This window comes from Equus asinus, chromosome 28, assembly GCF_041296235.1.
Source record: "Equus asinus isolate D_3611 breed Donkey chromosome 28, EquAss-T2T_v2, whole genome shotgun sequence".
NCBI classification, from domain to species: domain Eukaryota; kingdom Metazoa; phylum Chordata; class Mammalia; order Perissodactyla; family Equidae; genus Equus; species Equus asinus.
Window position 1 is genome coordinate 17539833 of NC_091817.1, and position 26037 is coordinate 17565869.

General features: G+C 56.8%; 1 protein-coding gene across 4 annotated transcripts in view; it reads right to left on the bottom strand.

Annotated features, from left to right (window-relative positions):
- Nucleotides 1–26037, bottom strand: part of ZNF423 (zinc finger protein 423) — a 319206-nt gene that overhangs the window by 156879 nt on the left and 136290 nt on the right. Inside the window, exon 1 of one of the 4 annotated variants that reach the window (XM_070500331.1) lies at nucleotides 4373–4526. The exons of 2 other annotated variants lie outside the window; for them this stretch is intronic. The gene's annotated coding sequence lies outside the window, so the exon portion shown is untranslated. Of the gene's footprint in view, nucleotides 1–3271; nucleotides 3437–4372; nucleotides 4527–26037 lie in introns of those variants that run through there. One more of the 4 variants, XM_070500332.1, reaches the window with a different exon arrangement.

Here is a 26037-nt window from a genome sequence, read left to right on the forward strand (position 1 = left end):
TTACTTCTATTATTAGTCATAGACGTTTCAGTTCTATTAATGCATTTAAACCACACATAATTTTTTCACTAGACACATTTTACAGATGAGGAAGCTGAGGCTCAGACAACTGAAACAGATCTTTGGGACTGCCTGGCCAGCGAACCACTCCTTGTGCATATGGGGACACCAAGGCCCTTGAGGTCTAAGGGACGGACCTGCCCCAAAGCCGAATGCAGCAGAGCCAAGAGGATCTGGCTGCCTGACTCTCCATGTCAGGACATGTCGGCATCCTTGGATTTACGGGAGCCACCCCCACACGCCCCAGAGGAGGCTGAGTCACTGACACAGGGCAGAGGGGTGCACTGAGAGCCCAGCTCTGATGGAAAGTGGTCCATCACCCAGGATCCTGCACACGACATATCCCCCCGTGCACGCCGGAGACCTGCCCCCAGCGACATCTGGGAAGGGGGACACTGCCCCCAGCCCAGTTCAGGGGAACAGCATCCCTGATGGTGGTGCTTGGTCCACAGCCTGCCAGGGGCCACTGTCCGAGACAGGGCTGGTTACCAGCTCATCTGAGCGTGGGGCACACAGTAGGCCCTCCACATTTTCTGAATATTCTGTGAGTGACTGAGTCGACAAATGAGGGTTTCAGCCAGGTCACGAGGGGGCCAAGCACAGGGCTGCGAGTGAGCTGATCTTCCTAACCCTTCCCTTCAGCGTCGCATCCACCAGCGCCTCACCTGTCCCTGTTCACCTTCTCCCAAGAATGGGACTCAGGTTTCCCCACAGGTACTCTTGGCTTAGAACTGTCTGGAGAAAACTCTGAGAAGCCCCGAATTTCTGGATCCCTAGGAGCCCACGTGAGGTGCCTGGTAATAACAATCTGCTTCATGTCTAAATAAACAAACGAATGGACGAAAGGGTGCATTTCAAGTCTTGGCCTAGAGGAAGCACTTGGCGACACTGTGGCATGAATCAATGAATGACTGGATGGATGGATAGGTGAGATGTTGAAGTTCCAGGGCTTGGTCTAAAGAAGGCACTTTCTAACTATGGTATGAATGAATACCCGAAGGAGAGAATGAATGAATGAGTGACAAAGCTAATCACAAAGAAGGTGCCTGGAGCCACTCGAGGAGGCCTCCGTCAGCTGGAGGCCCAGGGGTGGGCAGAGTGGCAGCTCTGGCTGGAAGCTGGGGAGTTAATGAGCTTGACCACCACTTGACCACCTGGGCCCAGAGGAGCCACCATGCAGAGCCTGTCCACGGTCACCGAGCTCCCGAGGGTGTCCGTGCTTTAAATGCAATTACTCCAGTCTTCAGCGCGGCCCCCATTTGTCATTCTTTTACTTGAAAGAAGCTCTGGGAGCCCGGGAGGGAGCACAGGGGTGTGTGTATATGGCAGGACAAGGGCGCAGGGACAGAGACTCAGCTCCCCGCCTCAGCCCAATTCCCTGGGGAAATGACATTATAACAAACGAGACCCCGGGAGGGGAGTGGAGGGAAGGGGGACGGGGGTGCGTGGGCTGGGGGAGCTTCCATTTTCTCAGACCAGAGCAGAACAAATGGATAGAAGTAGGAAGGAAGAAGCTGAGATTCCCTGCTCCTAAAGGCGCAGACTCAGCAATGTGATCTGGGTGGGACGGGGCTTTGCATTTTTTTCTGGTAAAACCCCTCAAGTGGATGCTTCTCTCCACACAACACAGTGTGTGTGTGTCTGCACGTGTGCACATGTGCATGTGTGTCTTCCTCGTCAGGGACTTCCCTGCTAACTACCCAACACTTGTGAACAAGCGCGCCCTCCTGCTGGGAACACACAGCCAAGCAGGCCCCTTGTAAGCTTTTCTGGGAGAAGGTCAGGCCAGCCAAGCACCAACGGCGTCGCCCTTCCTGGCACCACTGCCCTGGATCTCTCCTGCCCTGCCTAAGGGCCAACAGTAAAAAGTGACCACTTCCCGTTCATCCTGGGGAGTCCCCACACTCATTCACCCACCCATTCTCCAAGCACCGACTGAGCGCTTCCTGAGCACCTACTCCGTGCCGGGCTCCCTCCCAGTGCTGGGGCCTGAAGCCCTGCCATGGAGCCTGTGCTCCAGGGGCGTCAGGATCACGTCCAGGGAGGCCCCAGGGCCAGAGAGCCTGGTTTCACACCCTGGCTCCACCAGTGACCCGCCACGTGACCTTGACACGTCACTGAACTCTGCAAGCCTCACCAGGGAAAACCAGGCAGGACACTCGTCCCCCGCCTCTGGTTGGGGGAGGACTGAACCGGGTAACCCAGGTGAAGCACCTGGCCCAGCGCCGGGAACACGGGAGACGCTCAGTGACACATCCCTGTGTGTCTCTGCTACGTCAGTGGCAGCAAGAGAGGAACGCCTGGTTCACCGCAGGGTTCCCCCCAACTCCAGTTCACCCTGCCCAGGAGCAGCCTCAGATTTCCACGTCCTTGCACCATTCCCGGGTCTAGATAGGAGCTGCTAATGTGCCGTGACAGAAAGCTGAGCCCGCGATCCTAGCAGTGAGCCCAGCAGAGAACCAAACACAGAAGGACCCTCGAGGGGACCCAATCCACCCCCACCCGGTCCTTAAATCCCCTCTGCCACAGAGTGCGGTCCCTTCCAGTGATGGGAGTGCGTTCCCCTCCAAGCTTCCTTAGCAATAAGAAATGCTGTCATCATCGGCACTAAGGGAGGACCTGCAGACCCCCTCTTAGGGACAGGAGCAATAGGGTCCCTGGACTCCCACATCCTCCAAGACGAGGGAGAAACAGTCACCTGTTACAAGGCAGCCTTTTTTTAACGACATTGCCATTTACACTCATTTATTCCTTCAACAAATATTACCAAGCGCCTACTCTGCCAGCGCTGTTCCGGGCTCTGGGGAGAGGGTAGTGAGCATAACAAATCCTTGCCCTCAGAGAGCCTACAGCAATGAGAGGAGACACACCCAGGCAATACATCTGTCTGTCATAAGTCAGGCAGAGCAGGAGAAGGGCGGAGAGGGAAGGGATGGGGGGTGCTACTCTGCACAGGTGACAAGGTGACCTTGGAGCAGAGACCTGGAGCAGGCCAAGGCGGAATCTGGAGGAAAAGCATTCCAGGCAGGGAAACTAGCAGGTGCAAATTCCCTGAGGCTGGAGCACGCAGCTTTGGGTACTTTCCAAATCTCCATTTTCCGAGATGCCAACGTGATGCTCAGAGAGAAGCCACCTGTCCTGTCTCCAGGGATCACAGGCCAAGTTGCTCGTTCCCATAGGGACCAAGAATCCAACCCCAGCATCAACTCACTGTGTGACCTGACGCTGGTCTCTCAACCTCTCTGGTCTTGGTTTCGGCAACAGCTAATCGGGGCTGAGCATCCTCCAAGCAAGCACTACCAGGAGAGGGAGACCCCTGGGGTCCTCCACAGCCTGCCGCTCTGTGCAAGACGCACCCACCATTCCTCCCTACCCCATCGCGCCATTCTCGCGCCTGCGCCAGCAACGCCACGCAGGATTGGTACTCCTGCCAAAATAGCTATTAACCCAGTAGCCAATAATAACACGCTATCCTATCAATTTGCTTCTGAAACCCGTGTAATCACAGAGCCCAAGTTTGCCATCTCGGTAGCTTGGTTACAACATAAACAGAAAGAAACTCACCAGTTCCCTCCCAAGGAGAACAAGTGGCTGGCCACGAGAAATGCCACTTACTACCGAGTGTGCCCTGGGAGGCCCCACGGAGTCCATCAGGATTCACGGCCTGGCAACTAACAGTCCAGAGGCCTGTCCCAGTGTCCTCTCGGCATGTCACCTCTGTGACAGGGGAGGAGACCGATCCCTGGAGGGAACGGCTCAGGGCCACCCTGGCTTTGTGGGTGGCAAGGCCGGACCCAGAAACCAGCACTCCAGCACCCTCCCAGACACTGGCCAGAAACCACAGTGTAGGAAGTGGACAGACAGAGGTGTGGGAGGCGGTGGGAGCCAGCCCCCTAGGGGCCAGCAAGCGCTCAGGGTCACACCAGCCCAAAGGGCGCAGGGGCCATCATTAGGGATGCGAGCCAGGCCTCTTCACAGGAGACCGGGGGACCAGGAGGCCACGGTGGCGGCATTGAGAGAAGGGCAGTGGAAGCAGGGAGAGCAGCACCAGACCCAGAAATGAGGGTGCTGGCCGCCACCCTCTCGCTGCGGGCTCTGACCACATCTGACGCCCGGCGGCCGGTGCCTCCTAGCCCCTCACTTCTCCTCTCCCACTCCAGGAAAACAGTTTCCTTCCTTCTGGAATGGATTCCACTCTGAGCAAACATTCCACTTCCCAACGAGCCAGGAGCCTCTAATGGGACTCTGGGCGTTCCTGTGCAGACACCAGCCTGTTCTGTTCACTCTCCCCTCCAGCCCCACCCCCGCTTACCTCTACCCCTGCTCACCAGGGCGCCCCAGGACTAGGTGGTGGATGACTTTGTTCCCGGCACCCAGCGGCGGGGCAAGCGAGGGCCAGGGAGGCGCTTCCCCCTGCCCCACTGGTGACCTCAGCCCCAGGACGCATCCCCACCCTCGGCCTCAGCCGGGAGAGGAAGGGCCAAGAGTGAGCTGCTCCCGGCGGCGCTTGGCGGAGACTCCGGCTAATGGGGAGAGGAAGGGCCTCAGGAGGGGGAGACAGAGGAGGCCAAAGGCTCGGCCACTCGGCCAGATGTTGACCCAGTTGAGGGCCCCAGGGGCGCCCGGGGAGTTCTGACTCCCCTCCGGCTCTGGGATTTTTGCAGAGATGGGGGGCTGGGGCAGCCGCCGCTCCAGTGCTTGTCGCTGAGGTTGGGGTTAAAGGAGGAACACGGAGAGACAGGGGCTGCCAGAACAGGGTGGGGGACAGCCCCTCCGAGGCCCCTGGGTGGGGTGGGTGGGGTGCTGTCTGTGGGAAGGAGCTCTCAGCAGACGGAAGCCAGGCCTCAGAAACTGGCTAGGCCACGGCACTGCACAGCTCCAGGACAAGCCCACTGCCCACTAAAAGGTACCCAACCTGAGCGAAAGGGGGCATTAAAAATGAGAGAGCAGGGAGGGGACCGGGCAGCATGGGCAAGATCAGGGGCGGTTGACTGCAAGCACCCCATCCCTCCTTTCTTGTGCTCTGAGCGCCTTCAGTGTGTAGGCACGCCATCCTCCCAGGGCCCGCTCACCCACAGCGCTGAGAAAAGCCAACTCTGGCACCATCCCCCTCCTCCCCTCCCCGGCCGGGTCAGCCGTCCAGCAGAGCCGGGCCTCAGCTGCACTGTGAGCCTGGGATCGGGGTCCCGCTGGGCTGGGCAGGCGTGAGTCCCCTGCTCCCACGATGTTCATTTTTGGAGACTTGGCCCTCGACACTGCATCCTCACCCCACAGCAGTGAGGACAGAGACCCGGGGTGAGGAGACGGCCCAGGGACACATGACTACAGGTGACACTTTGAGGTTGGCAGGACCCAGGGTGCTGACACCAAGAGCTTGGTGTGTGGTGGAGTTCAGGAAGTGTAGACGTCATCCACCCATTCAGTCCTTCTCTCGCTCATTCATCCGGTTATTGGATGGATGTTGGTGACGTGCTCAGCAGCCACCAGGCACTCTGGTGCGGGGGGTACCAGGGGGACAACACAGGGGTGGTTCTTGTCCTGTGAAGCTCAGAGCCTCGTGAGGGAGACAGACGTTTGCATGCTGTGACATCTGCTACAACTGGAGAAGTCCAGGGGGCTGTGGAGAACAGGGGTGGCGTGGGCCAAGAGGCTTCCCAGAAAAAGCACCCTCCACGTTGAGAGCAGCAGGACGGATAAGAATTCACCAAGGAAAGGAAGCAGGGACGGAAACAGGGCTCCCAGCAGCAGCAGCAGCAGCAGCACGTGCAAAGGCCTGGAGGCAAGGCTGAAGGCTCAGCCCGTTAGGCTGAAGGCTCAGCCCGTTCCCATCAATTCGCATCTGGCTCGTCACCCTCAGCCCGACTCCAGCAGCTCCGCCCCAGCTCGGGGAGGCCCCATTGGCACCTCGAGGTTAAGCTCATATTCAAGCCCCTTCTTTCCCAGCTGAAGTTCTTGTTAAAAATGTTTTTATATGTTTATTTTTTAGGGGGGATGGGAAGAGAAAAGGGAGACCTGAAGGTCTTCTTCTCTTCAGAAAAAAAATAAATAAATACAGCCTCGAGAAAAGGGCATGGAAAGGTCTCTGCATCTGTAACCACTGAACAAATTAAAATTAGCTCATTTAATCAGCTCCTAATGGCCTGGCTGTCCCGAGTGGGCCCTGGAACACAGCAAACTTCACAGCAGAAACGCGCAGGCCAATGTCAGTTTATCCTACAACAAAGGGATTTTCTAAACAGCGTGATCAAAACGCAGTGAAGGCCGCAGAGAGCTGGGGGGACAGAACGCGGCCCCCAGATCCTGTTGGGCCCCCACCTCCCAGCTTCGTCCCTTTGAACGGAATTGTTCTCTTGGCTTTTATTCTAATTATCTAAACATGTCTGTAACTCTGTTCCACAAAGAGAGTTTTAATCAGAGAGGCAGTAACTCGAGCCCCATCCTCCGTTCCTGGGCCTGCCCCACACCTCAGCACCTCCCCATCACCACCAGCCTCCAACACACACCCACATCCAGACACACACAGCAGTGACGCACACACAATTCTATACACAGTCACGTTACACACACAGCCACATACGCCGCACCCGGGCACACAATACACACAGCTCTCCAGTTTCTAACAGCTGGAGGTGGGGGAGGCCTCCCGGGAGGGCCGCTGCGCGCACACCTGAGGCCCAGGCTGGTAGCGAGGACTCATTTCCCTGGAGAAGTTTCTCCACGCAACTTGCCACCTGGGCTAAGCCATTAGGGAAATTGAGGAGGGGGAGTCAAAGGCCAAGGAAGGGGGGCAGAGGGCCAAGGGAGAAAAGGGGAGAGGGGCCCAGAGGCCTGGTGAGCTGGAGCTAGTGGCCACTCTCAGGCCTGGCGGGGAGGCCAGAAGGCCGGCTCACTGCCAAAGCTGACCTCCCCATCCCGCCCCACAGCCTCCACGCCAGTCGACCTGCGGCCAGGGGCTCCGCCCAGAGCTGGGACACAGCCAGGCTGGGCTCGAGTCTTGGCTCCCCCACTCACTAGCTCTCAGCCTTCACCTCTTCCTCCAGTCGTCCCCTCGCGGCACCGCTGTGCTGCCCCCGGGAGGGAGTGTCAGCCAGTGGCCAGGCACAGGACGCCCTGCAGAACGTCCGCCGCCTGGCCCTGACACTGCAGGCACCATGGGAGTGCAGGCCCAAGAGGACGGCCGGACAGCGGGCTAGCGACACAACCTGTCATTTCATAGCTTCCAATTTCTTAACCAATCCTAATCCCATGCGTGGGGAAAGGGGACTAAGCAAATCAAACAAAACAAACCAGGTGTAAGGAGCCACCAGCCAGGACCACGGGGGCCTCTGGCAGCCTGCTGCCCCAAGTCCGAAATTTACAGCAACGCCCTATGTAAATACAATTGTTACCCCCACCTTACAGAACAGGAAACTGAGGCTCAGGGAGCAGAGGAGCCTGGGCCCGTGTCCCTGGCTGGCGGGCGACGGAGCCAGCATGCAGTCTGCTCGGCTCAAAGTCGCATGCTCGTGCCCTGCCCGGCAGCTGCCTCCCTGCCAAGTTTCTACTTGGCCTGGAGTCTGCAAGCCGCAGCCTCCCTCTAAAAAGACCCCCAGGGGAAACAGGAGGGACCCCACGTGAGGGGCCTTTCCAGCACACAGGGCCTGAAGCTGCCCCACCTCCCAGAACTGCGAGAGCCTCAGACCACCCCACCCGGACCCAGGAGGGTAGCCCCCTCCCACACGGCAGCTCACCCCATGCCAGAGAGGGGGTCAGCAAGGACCCTTGCCCATTTCACAGACTTGAAAACTGAGGCCCAGAAATGGTGGGGGTGGGAGATTCAAGCTGCCACAGCTCGGGGGCTGGCTCCCAAAGGGAACTGAGTCCGCCAGTCTTGAGTCTGCCCAGCTCGGGACTCCTACCCTCCCCGCCCTGCCCTCGCCAAGCAGCTCCTTCTGTAACCTGTTAGACAGGCAGAACATCTGGCCCCCAGGGAGCATTCAGAAAAGGGGCCTGGGCACCGGTTCTACCCAGTAGGTCCCACTGGGTTGGTGGTGGCTGTGACCCCTTCTCCATTTAACTGGCAGGGCCCAGGCTGACCTCCTGGCACCCCTGGAGGCCTGCCAAGACACAGTCAGGTGGCAAGAGACTCAGAGCGACCTGAGGCAGCCTCAGCATGGCAGCAGGACCCAGGGAAGCAGCTCCTTTGCCAGCTCACCAATGCCCACAGATCCCATATCCTGCATGCTCCCCCAGCCATGTCCCCAACAAGCACCAGGAGGGAAAAGAGTGGGCAGAGGAGGTCAAGCACACAACCTGGGGTTGAATCTTGGCTCTGCCACATAAATGCTGTGTGACCTGGGGAAAGTGACTTCCCCTTTCTGAACCACAAACTTCAACTATAAAATGAGGACAGTAACAATGGATGGCCCCCTCCTCAACTTGAGGATTGAAGGAGATGATGTCTAGAAAGTGTTTAGCTCAGTGCCTGCCCCAACCCCCAAATGGTGGCCCTTAGTAAGCACAGGGAATGGGGTAGGCAAAGCAAAGAAGGGTCTCAAATCTGCCTCATCATCTACACAGGCTTCCCAAGAGGCCCAGGCCATCACACCCACTGGGCAGGACACGAGCGCCCTGTCACCCCCAGAGACTCCCCTCAGGCTCAACTCCCCTCAGCTGTTCCTGAACCAAGCCCAGCTGACGGGGTGGCCCAGGGCACGCGGCCGGGCCAGGCTGCCCCAGGTGATCACAGACCCCTCCTTACAGGGTCTGCCCCCAGGAAGCAGGAGTCGGACCCAGAAGCCCCTCAGAGAGCCCCGACTTCACTCTTACTATAAGGATTCCGAAGAGAGTCACAGGGAAAAAACAGTTGGCAGTACTGCTCCCCAGCACCATGTCACCCCCCACACAGAAGCCCTGCTGGGCCTCTTTCTGCTCCTAGGCCATGAGGTCCTGCATAAGTCTGGCTCTCGCTCTGAGCCTCAGTTCCCACTCTTCGGGCTCTGCTTGCCCCACAGGGCTGCCGTGATGGTCAGAGGAGAGTAACGCAGTGAAGATGCTCTGTACACTGCCAAGCGCCATGGCCACAGGTGGGATTACCAGGGACCACTGGGACAGGAAGGGGAGGAACAGCCAAGGGCAAGCACCACCTGCCGGTTCCCCTACATCCGGGCAGCGGCCACAGAGGGGAAGAGGCTCACGCCAGGGCTGGACACTCCCTCCAGAGCCCCAGGATGCAGGTGGTGGCTGCTGCAGCCAGGCAGCGGCCTCCATCTTTGCCGACTTGGAGAGCCATGGCCACCTGACACAGCACACAGTAGGTGTTGTCAGCTGGCTGATGTCAGTGTCTTGCCACCCTCGACCCTCAAGCAACCTGCTTCTGCAGGAGGCCAGTGCAGACGCCCACGGTCACAGCCAAAGGAAAATGCGGCTCCTCGCAGAAAGTGGACGGCATCCAGGCTTGTCCAAGCTCAGGTGGCGGCCTGGCGAGGCAGGATGGGAGGGGGACTCTCCCGCCTCACGGGCCACCAGGGGTGGCCCCTAACTGCCTACCTCTGCCAGGAGAGGGGCTCAGCCGCGGGGACTACCCGGTGCCAAGGAGCAGGGCACAAGTGGTCCAGGGGCCTCTGCTCTAGTCCCTGCTCACCTCCGCCCCTGTGCCGCCTCCAACCAGGGTCCACCCCTACCTGAGACTCAGTTTCCCCAAATGCTCCAGCCTGCTCTGCCCCAAAAGCTGTGAAGCCAGAATGACTGAGCACGCTGCCTCACTGCGTGGAGAGGTGCGGCTACAATTAATCTGAAGCGGATATTTTCTTAAGTGCTGGGTTTTACAACCCAAACAGAAGAGATAAAGCGCAGCTAGCTGACAACACTGGCCTGAGGCAAGGCATTTAAAGCATCTTTTTGGGGGGCTCTCTGAAAGGCTAGTGTGGTGTGACTGGAACCGTGCCTGGAGGACGTGAGCAGAAGAACTCCCGCGAGAACTGACCAGTTCCCTTAGGGAGTCAGGTCAGGCGCACACAGCTCCAAAGAGATGCCTTCCCAGGGACTAAAAAATAAACATATCAATAAAGACAGGTTCACCTCAAGTTTCCTAAGTGCCTTCCTTCCCGGCAGATGTGACTCCACACCCCACAGTCCCTTTGGAAGGTGGTGTCAGAGCCAACAGGATTCCCACAACTAAGAAGGCCGAGCGTTCCTCGTTAGCTGTGCCTGGCTGCCCAGGGGGTGCAGGAGAAATCGTGTCAGCATGCACCAGGCAGCGGGCCTCCACACGAGGATGACTGCCCCCGGGAGAGACGGAAGGACAGTGAGTGAAGGGGGTCCCCATCTGGCCCCGTTCTTGCAAGGGGCTACAGGCCTGGCAGCAGCCACCTCTGAAATGGAGGCAAACCATGGGCATCAGATCTGGTGGCCGACCCTTGGGGCCGGGCCAGGCATTGGACCTTCCGCCACACCCCAAGCACAAATCAACCTGCTATGAGGCGTCCCACCTCCTGCCAAGGAGGAATGGCATGAGTGTCTGTGCACGCATGCACAAGTGCCAGGACAGCTTAAAGGCTAAGGAAGGGCCTCGCTCTGCATGGCCGAGAAGGAGAGGGAGAAAGGCAAGGCCGGGGGCAGGCGATGCTGCTCAGCTCAGTGGCGTCCACTGACGTCTACTGAGCATTGTTCTGTGTGACGCCTTGCATGTGCCAGTCCACACCCCCCACCCGAAACCTCGAAGCCTGATGTGTTCCAGAATTCACACTTTTTCAGGTTCTAGAAAGGTAATACAGTGCATTCCTGAGTATTTAAGAATACCTCAGAAGCAATCAAGCATATTGATATTTCTGCAGCAACACACAGAGACAGTCACCAACGTGAATTAAATAAAGACTATAAATAGCTTCGCATCAGCCAGGTCAAATTTTGCTGCCAAATGAGTTACCAAAAACCTTTCAGGGTTCAGGCTTTCTAGAATTGAGAATTATGAATAAGGGAACACGGACCTATATTATCCCTTTACTCTTCCCTGTAACCCTCTGGGGGAGGCAGTGTTGCTACTCCTGCTTTCCAGAAGGGGAAAGTGAGGCACAGAGAGGTAAGAAGTCATTTCTGCAGTCACACAGTGCGCAATGGGGAGCCCTGCGGCCGTCTGCCTGAGGGTCCGCGCTCTCCGCCGCAGGGCATCTTGGCATTGACCAGAGTGCTGAGCCACAGTTTAAAGCATCCTCAAGAACACACCCATATCCGTGCGTGTCCCAGTGTCCACACCACCCCACCACATGTGCGGTACTCGGCCAACCCCTGCCAGGAGGCGCCTATCTGGATGCTGCACAGGCCCTGGCGGTGTCCTCACAGCTGCCTGGGCCCTCGCGCACCCGGAAGCCCAGGGGCGGGCTTCCACCAGCAGGTGAGGCTCCCCACCCCACCCTGGTGCCCAGGTAATTACTCCCCACCTGCCAGTCTGCACAGATCCTGTTACCTACAACAAATACGCTAAACACATCCCGGGTGGGGAAGCAGGCCATGGCAATCCCCTTGTCAGAGGCCAGGCTTCCAGCACGACTCCCAGGGCAGGGACTCCAGCTCTTCCAAAAGACGTGGAGCCCCACAGCTCCTCAGGCGTACCCAGTCGTCTCCGATTCCTCTTCCTCAGCAGTTTCTTCAGCTGCGGGGCAAGAGTGCTGCACAGGCGACACCCTGACGCTGCCTCGCCAGCCTGGTCAGTGAGTGCTTGTTAAGGGGAACTCCAGCGTTGAGAAAGACCTCCAGCCGCCGTGCTGGCCCTCTCCTTCACTGGTCTGATTCCTAATTAAAAATTACACCAGGTACCTTTCTCCAGAAACCCAATCAGATGGGAGCATCAGGCTGATGGGCCAAAACACACGTGTGTGTGCACATGCATGTGGGCACGTGTGTGCACACAGAGACGCATGCATGCACAAACTCTTCCTCCGGCCTTGGCTGCAAATCCCAATCAGGCCTTCCATTCAGTCCTCACCGATAAGGACTCCCCAAGTTCTGGTCACTGTCATGCCCACAATGCAGGAGCCCAGGGCCCTGCGTTCAGGAGCTTGCTCTCCAGAAGAGGCTAAGAAAAGTGCACTCAGCGGGCTATGGTGGCACCGTGAAAGGGTCCCCGTAAGCCCCGAGAACTCAGCTCTGGCTAGCTGATCAGGGACACTACCATAGGGCAGATAGGCCTCGTGCTGGGTCTTCATTTATGGGAAAAGTAAAAAGCCAAGGGGTAGACAAAAAGAATATTCTGGGCAGAGGGAATAACAGCAAGGGCAAAAGCAAGAAAAGGCCACTGGCATGAGAATGGAAGTTGTTCCAGTTGATCGAAAGACAGACAGATAGATAATGGGCAGACGTGGATACAATCGGCTCTATCACGCACGCGTTAGCCTGTGTGCATCTAGCTATGTGCTCAGAAAAAGGAGGAGAGAGCTGGCCAACAGTGCAGAGTCTGCTATCTCCCTCCGAGAGCAGGGGCCAGGAATGGGAGTGAGGTGAGAGCAGAACTTTGCACGTGGTCGCTGCCACAGAGCGGCTGGTGTGGGTGTAGGCCTGCGCCCACAGGTGCTAGCTCAGGGCTAATCCTCCTCAAGTAAACATCAATAAACAAGTAAAAATTCTTTTAAAACATTTGCTTTCCCTCCGTCTGTCCCATTCCCCCGGACTCTCCTCCTGCAGCACCTGGGCGGACCCAGCACGGCCAGTGTGAGTGCCAGCAGTAGGGGGGTGTCCCAGGCGAGTGGCAGCCCAGTCTGGGCCTCTAACAGGAGTCCGGGACTCGGCCTGGTGTGTGTGATGAGTTGCAGCTGGCCCGTATACAGGGTGTCGTCCCACTTCACAAGCAAGGAGAGGGCGGCTCCAAGAGGTGAAGCCACTCTGCCAGAATCACAGAACCAGTGAGGGGCAGAGCCTACATCTGACCCCGGGCAGTGCAGCCCCAGTGTCCACCCCCTGGACTACTCGACAGGAGGGAGACGTGAACAAACCTGTATTTCAGCAACATAATCAGGAAGGGCCCTTGAGTGGAATGGGACAAAGAGAAAGCCAAGGCCAGAGGCCCAGTGGGGAGGCCACTCTGGAGGTGCTAAGGAGCGCACGGTGGCCGTGGGTGATGCTCTGAGGCCTTGGGACAGGCTGGATGGCAGGCAAGGGGAGGTCTGGCGTTTAAGTTAAGAGATTTTCTTCAATAACTCCAACCCTGAACTCCTGGTGACCAATTTGTCTTAGGAAGAGACCAAGCCTCAGCCCTTGCCCCTAACTCAGCCCCACCCCCTCCCCCACCTCTCTCTTGATGGGAGAAAACTTTACCCCAAGAAGCCCTGGGAAAACTGCCCCTCCCCCGACCCAGGTGAACAGGATGGTGGGTAGACAGCTGGAAGAACTGTTCAAGGCAGAGGGTGAGGTGTGCACACCATGGTATGTGTACTCATCTGCCCCTGAAATGATACAATGAATTTCTTCATGCCAGCATTACAGGGGTTATGGAGAGAGTAAGGGAAACAAAGTCAAAATTTCCACCTTGTCTGCTAACATGCTGTGTGGCCCTAGAGCCATCACTTAACCTCTCTGGGCCTTGATTTCCTCTATCTGTTGATTTATCCATGCAAAAAACATGTACAGAGACCCCATTATGTGCCAGGTACTAGGCTGGGGATAGAGAGAGGACAGTCAGTTAGTCCTGCATGGCTCATGGGTCCAGAGCCCACCCTGGATGCATGTCAGGAGTTGTGTGTTCCCACTCGTGTGTTGAAACCACTAACCTGTCCATCTCTGACTCGGGGGGGAGTCTTGGGACTTGCAGAGAGTTCAGCCTCTCCCAGACTCCCCTCCCTGCTAGGCCAACAACCTGCACCAGGGCTGCCTACCACTGCACCACGCCATGGTGCCATCAGCTGGGACTGGGCACGTGTAAGCTCCGGAGCTGGCTGCCTCCGCCTCCGCCACCACGGCTGCCACCACCCCGCCCCCTCCAGCTGCCTTTGCGCCTGCTGCCGCCGCTGCTCATTTCCAGGCAAATGTTCTAGTTAATTAAAACACACCCAAGTGCTCACACGCACATGAAGCCAAGCTACAAAATCTGCTCTACCAGACAGCAGTGCCTCTCCTCCAGCCCGGGACCCGCACAGGCCACAGAAGCTTCCAGAGCTCTTGTTATTGGCACCAAAGTTTGGCACATATGCTCCTACCATGCACACACACTTGTACACAAATATACACGCACGCACGTGCAGGTGCAAGGCATGCACACACAAACACTCACGCATGCTCTGCACAAACATGTGTGCAGGTGTGACACACACATACCTACATACATGCATGCGTGCACACACACCAGTGCTCCCTCCTCCAGGAAGTCTTCTCCAGCTACGTGGGCCCTCCAGCTCGGAACATCAGCCCTAGTTAGTAGATAAACACTTGCAGCAGGAGAGAATGAAGGAATAATCAAAGGCATCAATTGCTCGTGCATGCAGTAAGCAAGGGGAACGGCACAGCCCTGGCCCCAACCCCGGTTCTGGGTGCTTACTGCATCAGTGGGATAGACTGAGCTCCCCAGGGAACAGGAAGTGCAGGTGGGTTGGGAACAGGGACGACCTCCTGCCCTTCCACCTGCGGAGCTCTGCCAGGCACTAACTGGGATGCAGACACGTATGTGTGTGTGCACCTGCACATGTGACCCGAAAACTCATCTTCCCAGACCTGGACATCCATAACACCCAGGAGGTGCCAAGAGAAGGCTCTGACCATTGAGGCCAGGAGACAGAAAGCAAACCCCTTCAATGGGGATCTGGTTCCCAGAAGGGAAGCAGAGTGTCTGGCAGTCCCCAGGACTTCCTGGCATTCTGGGGCTAAGATGGGTACAGAGCCAGCCCAAGGCAAGTGACTGTAGATGATAAAACACCAGGACAAAACAGCCAACAATCCTGCCCCAGAAAGCATTTCCAGCACATGCAAGGTCCACGGAGACCACCTTGCTAGGAGGAACCAGGAACAATCATGTTCTTGACGAGGATTTGACACTTGTGCAAGAACCTGGCTGCTCAGAGCCCTGGATGAGCCATGGCAAGGATTTCTGTTCAGGGAGTGACCTCAAACCACGTCACACGGACACCTGGCCCTCTAACCCACGCCATGGGGCTGGCGAAGCACTCTGCAGAGAGCAAAGAGGTGGGAAGGGTGTTTGGAAAGGACTGGAGGCAGTGGACTCAGCAGCCATCTCAGTCACACACTCAAAATGCAGTCCTGGCAGCTCGGCATTGCCTGGAAGTTTGAGAGAAATGCAGAATTTCGGGCCCCTCTTGGACCTGCTGAATCAGAATCTGCATTTTAACACATTCCGTTACTAACTGTGGCTAAGAATGAAATGAAAAAATGTTTTTTCTTTGAATTTATGTATTTTATTTTTCAAACAGCTACTAAGCTGTTAGGACATAAAGACTTCAGCTGCTCGGGCCTGATGACTTTAACAAAGGGAACTCCTAGGTATTTCTTTCGGGTTAGGGGATGCCATGAAAAATCACCGACACTACGGCGTTGTGAACGGAGAAAGTCGGGACTCTACGATCTGTATGAGGCGTGGTCTGGGCGACGGGGACACAGGTGGAATAAGGCAAAGTCCCTCACGGAGCTGACAGTCCGGTGGGGAGGGGAACAGTAAGCAGGTGATCAGAGATCCTATAAGATGTTAGGGAACCGGAAGTGAATTAGAAGAAGCAGGGCAAGGTTTTTACTGTCCACCTATTATGTGCAAGCCCCGTGTTCCTCCTCTGTCCTTTCCACGCCATCATGCCCCTGGCTAGAACCCCTTCCTCGCTCTCCTCTCACTACATCCAGCTAACCACCGAGCCCTGTCCCTCCCGCCATCAGCCAGGTCTCCAATCCGTTGCCTTCACTGCCATCACTTGAGTCCAACTCACCGGGGTGGGTCGGTTGTTGGGACCACAGCAGTGGCCTCCTAACATGTTGCTGACCACCCAGTCTAGTGCAGACACAGTAGCCTGAGCCACCTTTGCGGAGCACAGGTCTACTCACATCACCGCCCTGCTTAAGATCTCTTCGAGACCTTCCCGCTGCTCCAAGGTGAAGGCCCTTTTCTGCCCAACAGACCGCAAGCCATCTTTCCTTAGGCGATGCACAACTTCTCCAACCTTGGAATCAGACAGGACCTGCCACTTCACTTATTTTTTCCATATTGATTTTCATGTAGTACTTGCTTTTTATCCACGGTGACCACCGAAAGCTCAGCTTTGCAAAGATATGATGTCATCAAAAGGAATATAGAGGGATCTGATGTTGAAATGGTAGACAGCCCCAAGCTAGTTCACGCCATGTCCAGTAGATGTTGAGTACTGCCGTGTCCCCCTTGAGACTTCAGAAGTCATCACAGAGCTGCTGTGGCTTAGCTGTGGCATCCTGGGCTGCCTTGGCACATGGTTTGGGGAAATGAATGGATGGATTAGAGGATGAAAAGCATTATGAGAATCTGACGTGAGACACAAAGATCAATCCTCAGGCCACACAAATGTTCAGAGACACCTGTGGACGCTGGCTCAGGAACGCCGGCCCTGACTGCTTCTGGCCCACTCGGTCTCTCTCCGGGTCGCAGGCCTCTCAGCAGAATTCAGGTCAGGAGCCATCAGTATACAGGTCAGGAGTCATCAATATTTGGATGTGGAGTCATCAGCCACTTGTAAAATGCAGAGTCATTAAGCCAGACAAGTGCCTGTGTAGATCAAGACCAGTGGGCAGAGACAGCAAGAGAGAACTTGCTAAGAAATGTTCACGTCCCACTCATGTCCCCCAGCTTTGTGGACCCCCAGAGCTGGGACAGCAGGCCTACCCAGTGAGGAGACCAAAAGGCTTCCCCGGATTTGAGGGTCAGGGGTTCAGGTATCTTGTGAGCAAAGCAGAAAAGCCACACAGCAGAAAAGGCTGGGTCTGAGCCCTGAGAGGAAGAGAGGCAGACACGAAGAGTGGGCGTGGGGCATGGCTGAGCCCGGAAGGCTTCCTTCGTCCTGAGCAGTGGCAGTGGCTGCACAAGTTTGGGGGAAAGGAAATCCCCCAGCATCCAGACTAAGCTGCTCCCAAGATCAAGCGGAAAAGGACAGGCGGGCTCTTTGGGCAGCTGTCTTCCCTGCGGCAGCAGAGCTCCGGTAAGCAGTGCTTTTGGGGTGGGGAGGGGAGAAAAAACTCAGGCTTGTTCAGGCCGTCAGGTTCACGTTGCCATCAGATGTCATAAAGCAAACAGAGCAGAATTACTGGTGTGGTGTCAGATGTGCGGACGGGGGATTAAACGGCAGGGGCTAACTGGACCTCAGATGGGACTGCATCGCCGCAAACGTCAGGGACGCCAAAGTGACAGCTCCGGGCCGAGGCTGCCAGAGAGGGGAGCCCGCGGGCAGGCCCAGCACCGCGGCCTCTCCGCCCCCTCCGAGCGCCTGCCCACGGCTCCCGGACGTTGTGGGGATCCTAAGGCTGGACTGTCCAGCCTCGGCACATTACCATCCTCCAACGCTGGCACGTGTTCTGCATGGAGCACAGCCCCCTCCACACCCCTCCATCTCTGACCACCTCCTCTCCTCTCCTCTCTGCCCTCTCTTCCCCTCCCTTCCACCTCCGGTTTCTCTTCCTCTGATTACCACCAAGTCTTCCCTCCTCCCTTCTCTTCCCTCTCAGGAGCCAACTCTCGCCCCCTTCCCACGTCTGCTGACTCTTCCTCCTGCATCCTTTCCCTTCACCCTCAGAGGGTCTGTCCTAAGCCCCTGTCTGCTCCCTCCCTCTGTTCTCTTATTCTGCCCCTCTTTCTCTCAATGCCCCCTTCCCACCCCATTCCTCGGGCCCCTCTCTCAAGCACAGGAGAAAGGAGCCAGGGAATGGGCGAGGTGCTGGGCTTGCTGGGAGCTCCCAGGCTGGCCAAGCAAATCCCATCCCACCTGCTCAGGAGAGGAGGGTGGGCTGGGGGCTCATCATGTGCACAGAAGGCCCAGCTGTGCGGAAGAGCCTAGGGCTGCCAGACCCACCCAGGCCATACTTGCAAAGCCCAGGTCGGGAGCAATGACGAGGCCTGCAAATTCCCTTCACCTCCCTCTACAGCACTGCCCCAGCCTTAGATCCCAGGAGGGGCACTGCATCTGGCCAGAACAGAACCGCTGACAGATGGGATGTCGCTGAGCACAGCAGGAGGGCATGAGAGAAGGGAGGAGAGAGCAAGGTTTGTGGGGGTGTTGAACTGATGGCAGCAGGAGGGGTCAGTCATGGAGAGCATGAACTCTGAGGGAAGGCCCCTGGGTTCAAACACCATCTCCATCACTTCCTGGCTGTGTGACCTTAGGCAAATTATAACTTCTCCGAGCCTCAGTTTCTTCACCTGTAAAATGGGAATGATGGTCACAACACCCACCTCGCAGGGCCATTGTGACGATGGAATGGAATGCTGCATATTGTAAGTACTCTATAAACAGCAGTTACTATGTCACGAAAACAATTCTTACAGCTGTGCCTGTGTTGGTGGCTCTGAATAGGTGTCAAGACTTCAACAGACTGGCCCTCTAGAAGACCCCCCAACCCAGGATTCCCACCCAGGGTTTTTACTCCACGCTGAGTGTCCCCTCCCACCCAGATATCTGTGTCAGGCAAGGGAGCCCCAGGACCGAGGGGGCACCCACCCGCTTCGGACCCTGATATGGAAGGGGCCCTCTCTAGCGCAGAGGCGGGGCCCGGAGGTCTGGGGACTCGCCCTGGCCATCTAGCTGTATTCTTCACCAATTATAATCCTGTGGACAGGAGCAGAGGGGTGCTTGGTGCCTGCCACCAACTTTGCTAGGTGACCTTTCACTCAGCGAAACTGCCTGCGCTCTCCCGTGGGCCACAACTGGGGCCTTCAGCAGGGGCTGCGGCCGAGGGGCCCCTCACAGTTACTACATCATGTTGGAGACTGACAATGATCAGAAAATTATGCCAAATAAGTATAATGCCAGAGTGGCTGGGAGCTACAGAGAAGAACTTAGCATAAGTATAACCTCCTACTTTACACTCACACTTGACATACATATATTCCTCCTTTCGAATCCCAAATCTTGGGATGTCAGAGGTGGATGAGATCCACCCTCATCTTTAGACAGGGAAACTGACACCGAAGAGACAAAGGGCCAAGTCCACTAACAGCCACTCAGGGGCAACCACGGTTAGAGCACGCTCCTCCTGACCCAAATTCTGAGCCCTTTCCTCTCTGCCACAGGCACACTGAGAAGAGTCCCCTCCGTGGGCCCAGGGTCCCAAAGGAAACTGGGAGGAAGAGAGGCCTCCTGTGAATTCCAATGCACGAGGCACGCCGCCGAGGTCTTCCTCCACATCTCGTGCTGGACCCGCAGGCAGCCATTAAGAGCAGCTACACAGACCGCAGATCTGGAGACCGTCACACGACGACTCACTGGGCAGAAGAGCGGAGCATATTAGATTCCCTCCGGTGAGAATCCTGTAAACCCACACGTGTGTGGACAGGACCAAGAGAAAGGGTATCAACAGGAAACAGGGTGTTTGGATAATGAGGACTTTTTTCCTTCAAAATTCAACTAACTGTTGTCTTTTATTCGCCTATTGAATTCTCAGGTTGTAAAACTGTAATAACATGGCCAGATATATCAGGGACATTTAGATTCTCAAATTGTCCTGGGGAAAACTAAAGGGACATTTATAAACCATCACGAAGAAGTTCATGCCATTAGTCAGCCCAAAAGTTGGACAGTGAAATAGGGCAGAGAGGAGAAGACCCCAGGCTGCGGGCCAGAAAACCATCTATGTGAGTGGTCCCTGTGCCTCCCCATTGCCTGCCCAGATCTGGTGATGTCTCTCTTGGAGAGCCTGCTATTGGAATGAGGATAAAGAAATAGGGAGCTGAGTCCCCCAAAGTACTAGTCGGGATGTGAGTGGTCCCAGGCAGCAGATCTGGGGGAGCTGCCCTGGATTGATAGCAGAAGTCGGCTCGTGAAGAGTATGGGACACACCCAGAAGCCCCATCTTCCCAGAAGACCCCACTACCCAGAAGTCCTCCCCCAACCTAAGCCACTTCTAGGCCCCTCCTGCCAGACTAAGCGGTACCCACTCCCTCCCCAACCCTGCAAGAGGGAGCTGGCCAAGGTGGTGGGCCATAAATGCAGGAGCCCAGTCAGGCAGTGGGCAGCGTGAGGGCTCACTGCCAGGCTCTGTACACACCAGGCAAAGCTGGTCTGTGTGCAGCCTGGATGGCAGGCGGAAACAAACAGCCCTCCCGCATCAGCCCAGAAAGGCAGGGGCACACGCGCCATCAGTACAGCTACTGGCCGTCCCCAGCCTCAGACGCCCCGCCAGCCCAGCCAAGAAGATTTACAAGGGAGCAAGGAACCCCAGACAGGCTGCCTCTGTCTGAGCATCAGGCCGCCCAGCCAGGTACAAAAGCTCAAGGGACGGCAGTGGGCCTCCCTCCAGAAGGTAGAGGAGGCGGCAGCCGGGGGCAAAACCTCCAAGTGTCAAGCAGCAGCCCGTCCCCATGGGCTTTAACTGCTCTGTGGCCTTGTGGAGCAGGGCGCCTCAGCATACACTAGTTGGGGTAGGTGGGCTGAGCTGGGGACACAGCAGGTAGTCCCTGCCCTCACACAGCATGGATTCTCGTGGCGTCAAGTGGCAGCCAGCTCCGGCTCCTTGCACTTATGCCCCACTGTCCCCACGGCTTCGCCCCAGGCCCCTGCCCTGGCCCAGTGCTGTCAGGACAGGTGAAGGATTTCTCTGCCTCAATCCACTTCCTTCTCCATGCCTCCCCACGTCAGGGAAGACATCTCTGTTCACCCCGATACCCAAGCCAGAAACCCAGGGCTCATCCTGGCACTCCTCTGCCCCCAGTCCTCAATCCATCTCCGCGTCTGGTCAGTTCCGCCACGTAGATCAGCTCTCGAATACGCCCTTTGTTCTCCATCTCCACCACCTGCACCTGGCCCACAGCCATCCTCCTCAGAGCAGTGGCACGAACTCTTCAAAGAGCAAACCCGACGATGCCAAGACCCCTCAGTGCCCCGGCTTGGCCCACGAAGCCCTGTAGGGCCTGGTCCTCACCCCTCTCCTCAGTGCACCCCTTGCTCACCACGCCCCAGCACTGCTGCTGATGGCCCTCCAACGTGCCAAACGCTCTCCCACCTCAGGGTCTTTTAACCCTCTCTCAGGACGGCCACCCCCCATTCTTTCTATGCATATTGCACCTTCAGTTTCAACGTCCGTTCTTCAGAGAACCCTCGCCTCTCTCTCACGCCTCATGCTCCTCCTTCCAGATGCTTACACGCCTCTACTGACATAAGTGTTATGTGGACCGGGCCTGCCTTGCTCACCATGTATGCCCAGCCCCTGCACAGAGCCTGGCACACAGTAGGCACTCAATCAATATCTATGAAGCATTCAGTGGCCTGAGTATCCTGGAAACTGCACCTGGGGTAGATGGGCAGAAAGGCCAGCCTCGGCCCTCCCAGAAAATGTACCGTTAGCCCTGCCCAAAGGACGAGGCAGTTCTCCAGGGCCTGTCCCCAAGATGGCACAATGGGTCCACACCCTCAGGAGCACCAAGCCCTCAGTGGAGGTGACACACGGCCTCAACATCATGTGCAGAGAACCCTTCCAGCCAGTGGGACTCGCTGCCAAGAAGTGCCCTGCACCCACCTTGGAGCAGGCCACTCTCGGACCACAGGCCTTCCCAGCCTGCCCCAGGCAGAGGCTGCAGGACACAGGCCCTCCTGGCCTCTCCTGCTGGCCCCACCTGGCTCCAGCAGCCTGAGGTCTTAGCCACCACCACACTCCCTCCACACTCAGGGCTTTCCCACCTCCCAGCCTTTGCCATTGCTGTCCTCTGACCAAGCAAGACTTCTTCCTTCTCATCTCCTCTAAGAGATTTCCCATAAAGATGGGAATTTCTGGTTTCTCTTGGAAATCTGGAGGCTTGTGCACCCTTGGATCCAGCCTCCAGGAAGGCAGCCAGAGACAGGAACTGAGGAGCAGTTGTACCCCTTGCCAGGGACGTACGTGATCTCCATCACCTGGCCCCTTCACCCAATCCCCATCATCTTTGGGGCTTATAGTCCCTGCATTAGCCACGCACATTCCCATCCCAGGCCTGAACCGCAGGCTTCTTACCATCAAAACCTCATCCTTTCATCCCTGGCAATGCACGGGGCCCCCTGCTGGGAGGTGCTGAGCAGGAGACAGGAGCAGGGAAGGACAGGCAGATGAGTCAGGCAGTGACACCGCCCCTCTGCTCCCGCCTGCCCTGTCTGGCCAAGCGCCTCCATTCTACTTCAGCCACCTGAGCTACCGTTCATATACCTCCTCTTGAGGCTTGTCCCTTGTAGTTTATTAACATCCACTAACAAACAGAGTGCAGGCCTCCCACGGTGCCACCAGGAGAAGCCCAGCCATGCGGGCTGAGCCTTCCCCGGCCTGCTCACTCTCAGCACATCTTCCTCCATAAGGGAACAATTAGGAAAAACTCCCTCCAGGTTAAATTTAGAAAGGGGTGGAGGGGGGAAAGACTTCCTCTAGTAATTTTCATTCAGTTGCACAGGACTGCCTGTCCCCACCTACCCCCAGGCCAGCACCACAGGGCAGGCAACAGCCTCTCCCGAACGTGGGTTAGAATCAAGACCAGCCTCTGCCAGCCCTGATTATGCCCACGTTTAAAAATAAGATGTGAAAGATGCATTATGTAAGACCTGTAACACTCTCCTGCCCACCTCCGACTCTGGAATCAAAGATCATCATTTCTGCCATCAAAAAAGAATGAAAGAAAGGCAGGAACAATGAAAATAGCCGCCCAACATGAGCCAGATCAAAGACATGGGCACAGAAAATGAGGAGCCAGGGGGGCCTTTAATTGCTGCCTGCATCCTCCGAGTCCTGTGGTGAGAGGGGAGAAGAAAAGTTTTGAAGGCCACCAGGCTGCGTCCTGCCGTGGCTCCTGTTTCCACCGCCAGCACCAGTTCCCGACAAACTCGTGCCTTTCATTTCCCTCCCTTTTTTCCCTCCTTTTTCTCTGCCCCCCACATGCCAGACAGGACTCCCAGACTCCCCAGTGCTCGCCATCCACCAGCAGAGAGAGCTCAAAGGGGCTCCTCAGAGACCCCGAGGAAGGGACACGGCCCCCCTCGGAAAGCTGGAGGCTGGGTGGGCCTCAGCCCACCAGCAGCCAGAGGGGCTCCAGGAGGGACCCAGGGACCCACTGTGGGGGCTGAGGCTGCAAACCATGGCGAGTTTTTTTTTTTTTCTTTTTTTGCAAGTCTCCCTGGTTGAGAGGGGAAAAAAACTCTTCAAATTCACATTGGGCAGGGCTCCGTGGGCAGCAGATCAAACCTGAGGGCCGGCTGTTTGAGCTCAGCGGCAGAAAAAAGGACTGCCCAGGGACTCAGCTTAAGTAGAAGCTGGATTAAACTTCAAACGCAAACTCCTCCTTTTTCTACACAGCAGACAGTCATGGCTAATATTGCAATATGGACTCTAAAAATGCATTACAAATAACTTACTCTGGACCCGGACTTGGGCCTTTTGTATCAAAGGGAGGAGCCAAGAGATAATTTTGACAGAAAAGACACAGGGGAGTCCACCCTCTTGCTCGGTGGAGGGAAGCCCGTCGAGTTTGGGGGACCCAGGAGGCCCCCCGCAGGCCCCAAGCAGGAGCCCATGGGGAAGAGGCCTTGCTGGCGGCCGGGTGGCTCCTGGGAGGCTGAATGAGGCTCGGGTCTTCCCCAGTTATGAGAATCCTGGTTTATTTCATAAGCGAAGAAATGGCGGGACAGGGTAGCAAAACAGGGGTACATTTAAAATGTCTAATGATTAAAATAAAGCACTGACACTCTCAAAACACAAACACAAGCGATGGGGTCTAATCGTGCTGTTCATGTGACAGACGAGGGGCTCACTGGAAAAGAAAAACTTACATTCACAGGTGGTGCACCTGGGAGCAGAAGACAAGCTCGAAGCTGTAGGATTTTCTTCTTTCAACACCTGCAGGGTAGCCTTGTGGCTCCTGGGAATCAGAAGGCCTTGGCCAGTGGCTCTGCTCCAGACACCAGGGTGAGCCTGGGCTGGGCGGGGATGGGCCAGCCCTAACTGGGCTCCCGGGGCCGGCACGCAGGGACCTCAAGAGATCCTGGCAGTGAACACAGGCATGAGGGGAGGATCTGGAGCTCTGGGGACAGGATGAGGGGCCTTGGTTCCTCTCTGTGAGTGTGGTGGCTGAGGACAGGGGCCCAAGATGGTGTTGTCTAATAAAGAATTCAGACAAGGATATGCTGCTGTCCTAAAGAATTTTCCTCGAGTATTTTCCGAAATATCCAAAGCCCATCTCCCTAGGATGACTCCTCCCTGTGACCTTCAAGGGTCTGGAGGTGCCCACTGTGTCAGGGAGGTGGAGAACAGACCTGGCCCCTCTCTCCTCACTCTAGAACGCCCGGGAAGAAGCCAGTAATCCCTAAGAGTGAGCAACCCGTGTGGCCCATTTGGGAGTTCCAAAGGCATGTGATGCCATTGCTGGTGTCGCCACATGACTCCGCAAAGGGCAGCCACAGGCGTGGGGACCGCCAGAGGAGGCGGCCCAGCTGGAGAGGGGTCTGTGAAGAGCAGCTGGAAGGGCTGTCCTTCCCCAGACAGAAAAACCAGGGTGAGTCCTCCTTCACAATGGTGACATCTCTGGACTCCACAAGTCCCCAAGGCTCCCAGGGCAGTGACCCAGCTCTGCCACAAGATAGCTCCACAGCCAAATGACTGTGGGTGGCACCTCTCCTGGGTCCATGCAGGTGCGGTAGCCTGGCCTGCTCCAGCGACCATCCACTGGGGAAGGCTCCCTCTCCACACCCTGCGCCATCCCCTCTCATCCCTTTGGGGGCGACCTGCTCCAGGCCAAAGGAACAGAACCACCACTCACCAACTGCAGCCACACGTGCCAGGCAGTGTGCCGGCCCTTCATGCTCATTGTCTCTCTGAATCCCCCATCAGCATGCAGGCAAGGCTTCAGTGGCCCCACTTCACAGAGGGCAAAGTAAGGCTCGCAAACTGCTACAGATCACAGACTTCGGGCAGAGAAACACAGGACCGTCAAGATCCAAATCACCTGTTTTTCTTTCCATGGTGTGACATCATGTCCCAAGGATTCTAGAGCTTCCACCCCATCAATAATAATAGTAACAACAATGATAATAAGAAGAAATTCCTTTGATAAAAAGGTGCAGACCAGAGAGGTTCTGGAGGAGGCAGCCATGAGGTGCTGTGGGTTACACAAATGAGTTACTCACACCTCAAATGGAACTCAGGCCGGGCCTGGGGGAAGCCTTACCGCTCCCCAGGCAGGCCCACGGAAAGCCGCACTAGACAGCATTCCCAGCGAGAACGGCGGTCAGAGGAGGATGAGGAGATGGAGAGCGTGAAACAAGGAGCTGAAAGAGTGCCTCTTTCCTCCCTCCCAGAGGACAGGACAAGACAACCACCAGCTTTCAAAGGAGGAACACGGAAACTGAAGGGGAGCATCCTCCCCACGCCCTGCAAGGCCTAGGCTGAATTGCACAGTCAGGCCCAGGCCCGGAGAAGGCCAGCAGAACTGTAACCAGCTGTGGCCCAGGGAGAGCAGCGGAGTCCGCCCCACCCACTCCGCACCCCCCCCCCCTGCCCCGGCCCCACACGCCCCAGCTGGAGCCAGCAGGCTGGGGGTGGAGCAAGGTGGTCCGGGGGGCGGCTGAAGCTCCAGAGGGCGGGGGTCTGAGGGCAAACTTAATGAACACCAGCGAGCCCACTCCTGTCTGAGCCCAGTCCTGTCTTGCAGACCAGGACCCCGGGGAGTGTGTTGGGGTGGGGACCTCCCCCAGAAGCCAAGGGCTCCAGCCTGAGGCACAAGCATCTGAGCATCTGATCAGGGCCATTGATTACTTCCTTCTGGGAAGCAGACCCCTGGCTGTGACTGGGAGCCTCTGCTCCCCAGGAGGGGTCTGAAATAGCCAATCT